This window comes from Mandrillus leucophaeus, unplaced genomic scaffold (genome assembly GCF_000951045.1).
Source record: "Mandrillus leucophaeus isolate KB7577 unplaced genomic scaffold, Mleu.le_1.0 Scaffold1414, whole genome shotgun sequence".
Classification (NCBI taxonomy): Eukaryota; Metazoa; Chordata; class Mammalia; order Primates; family Cercopithecidae; genus Mandrillus; species Mandrillus leucophaeus.
In genome coordinates this window covers 402,033-405,389 of record NW_012101382.1, presented here as the reverse complement: position 1 = coordinate 405,389, position 3,357 = coordinate 402,033, and positions in this window count along the sequence as shown.

Sequence of the window (3,357 nt, the reverse complement as noted above, 5' to 3'; positions counted from 1 at the left end):
TATGAAAATAAATAGGCTGAGGCACGATCAAATGTCAGAAATCATTGAATTATGGGTGCATGAATGTAGAAGGAAGCACAGATGAATAGTTAATATGTGACCAAATGAAGGAGGAACTTGAGTTAGCAATGATATCATAATGTTCCCTGAAAATGTTCATTTTGGAAAAGATTCAGCAAAATCTATAAAGTCAAATGTTTGTGGGTATTTGGGGTATTTCTGAAGACATTTTAGTTTAGATTTGGACATTTTCATGGGTTAAAAAACTATATTTTAAAATCATCATCATTAACATTTTGAAAAATTAACTATACAGTATCTAAAAATTTGCTATTATTATTGTAGAATGAAGGTAAGCTCAGTGATACAAATTAGATTATGTAAGACAAAACACACATTACTAAAACAACTGTTCAGTTTAGTGGGAGAAGAAGTGTTTTGAGTGTAACTCTTAATTAGCAATTAAATTTTAAAGATTCTAGTATGGAGGGTTTTTTGTTTTGTTTTGTTTTGTTTTTTTTAACCAGTCACTAGAGTTAGATACATTTTAAGAATGCTATGAGACTAGCAAAGATTTTCCTACTACCCAAAATCATTTATAAAGGTTATTTTTTAGTCACTTCTGTTAAGGACCAGATCAGATCTTCCACCCACAAAGCTAACTCTAATCTTAAAATTCTAAAGAAAACTTTGTATTTAAAAGTTTTCAAATGCCACCTCAATAATGGAGTGCTTCATATGAGAACCACTCAAGTGGAATATTCTGTTTGCTTATCTCCCACATTGTCACTGTACCTCAGTGCTCTTGCAGTTACAAAAATAAATATTCTTTTCTCCCCTAAAATAGGCTTAAATATTTTTAAACATAGTTTATGAGACACTTGGATTATTAAGATTAGGATGAAGAAATGCTAACCTTGTGGAAAAATCAATTTCCAAAGAAATTCAGGGGGAGCTATACATACAATGAATATACTCTGTAACAGGCAATTTATCTTCCAGACACAGTTTAATTTTTGATCGATTCTAGTAATTTGTTTCAAGTCTGGGTCAGGATATATTTTCCTTTTACTATATTGCTGAAACATTTACTAAATGTTCGTTTAAAATTTTTCCATCTATGCGCATGATGGCAATAGATCTCTATGTATTTTTTCTGTTGAAATGTCGTTAGCTTTAGTACCAAAATAATACTGGTCTCAAAGACTGAATTAAGAAGTATTTTCTTCCATTTAATTTTCTGGAAGAAACTGTAAAATTGCTATTAATTATTCTTTTAAGTATTTGGCAGAATCATGTGGTGAAACCATTTGGGGGCCTAGAAATTCCCTTTTTTGGAAACTTTAAGATTATTAATTCAGTTTCCTTAATGGCTATAGGATGATTCCGATAATCTGTTTAATCCTGGAGGCATTAGTAGCTCATGCTATTTCACCATCTGTCTGGCCAGATCTACTTTCTGATTTTCAATAACTTTTTCACTTTTAAAAAGAGTTTTAGTATATGTTTTCTCATCTATAAAATGGGCTTACTTTACCCTGTTGTTATCAATCTAATACTGATTATTCCACTTGTTTGTTTTCTTGGAAAGCTATATTTGTATATTTGGTTGAATTATGTCCTCTTTTTGTTGGCTTAAAAAAAATCAACTAAACCAGTAGGGAGATCAAAATATCAGAAAGGAGAAAGCAAGTAAGAGTAGAACTGATTCATTTTTTGTTAAAATTTAACTTTAGAGACAACTATTTTGAAAATGTTGCCCTGTTTTATCATTTATCTCAGATGAATCTAGCTGGAGTTAATTATGAATGGTATAAAATATTGCATAAGAATCATATCATATGGTTGCTAGAAAAGTTCTTTGAAAAGCTGATTACTTTTGTTTAAAAGAAAGCTCATAAGACAAATGCAGATGTAAAGCTTTGAATTTATTGTTTATGCAGGTAAAAACTCAGGTAGTAGGAATGGCAATGATGTTACAGTCTTCTTCTTCAGCATGTTTCAGGTTATATGTAACTCACCATTTTGATCCAAAGGCCTAGTGACCTAAATCCTATGGTTATACAGTTTTCAAAATCCTCAATCTGATTCAGTTCATTATAAAGCACTAAATTTATGTCAGAGTTCGCAGTTGTCGTCATATACTATGCTACTTTTTTAAATCATTGCCTGAAAGTGATTTCTGTGATGATCTGGGAGAAGATGCGTTGCTCTTTGAATCTAGGAGAAGATGCATTGCTCTTTGAAATCAAATTTGTAACTAACATACATACAATTTCCCCTGGTATGTGTCAATTAAATGATGCAGCCCTTATCCATGTAGTCCTGCACAATGCTCACTAGGCAAATCAGTAGATTTTGTTCTCACATAGGCAAGTAGCCTTGCACTTTTCCTTGAGCAACTGATGTTCACAGCCAGCTGTTTTCTTCAAGGAATCACAGTTACTTAGGAGATCTTGATACTGGCAACTATTGGCTGTAACAAAAACAGATTAATTATGTCATTATAATTTTCCTCAGTAACAGCAAAACCATACATTCAAAGTGTGTGGGGAGGGGGTAGGAGGGAGCAAACAAGTTAGCATCACTTACACTATAATGGGTCTTTCACGTCTTAAGGGACATATGAGGTGTCTTAGTTGAGCTCACTGATAAATCTATCACTGTTTAAATTCTACATTTAGTGATATGTTTCTAAAATAAATTGACCTACTTTTCCCCCTCAGCAAGCAGAATAATATGAATGTAACTAAATCTTTCTATGCCTGCATAGCCAAATATGGGAACCATTAGCTACACATAGGTATCTAAATTAAAATTAAAATTTTAGTTTCTTAATCTTATTAGCTACATTTCAAGTGTTCAAAGTGTGATTAGTAGCACATGTTGATAGGGACTGTTTCCATCGTATCATAATATTGGGCAGCATGGCATTACACTCCAATGCTTTTTTTGAGTTAATAATCTTTATGGGTGGATAAAAGTATAAAACAAGGACAATATGCCCTTTTCCTTTTGATGTTTCTACTTGGATGTTCCCCGGGGACCTCAAACTCAATAAAATTCAAATTAAACTCCTTGTATTAGCTAAAAGGCTGAGAATTCTCAGGAGTGATCTCCCTGCATCACTCCCACAATCTAAGGGGTATGACACTCCAACTACTCAGCAATTTAAGCCAGGAACTGGAATCAACTTGAACTCTTTCGTTTCTTCTTTTGGCCGGCACTCACCCAGCACAGGGGATAAACATTGACTGACTATTCTACTTTCTGTATCTCAAACCTGTCCATTTTTTAAACTCATTTTGCTAGTCCTGTAGTAAAGGCATATGTTTGTCAAAAAGTTTAATTTTAAAA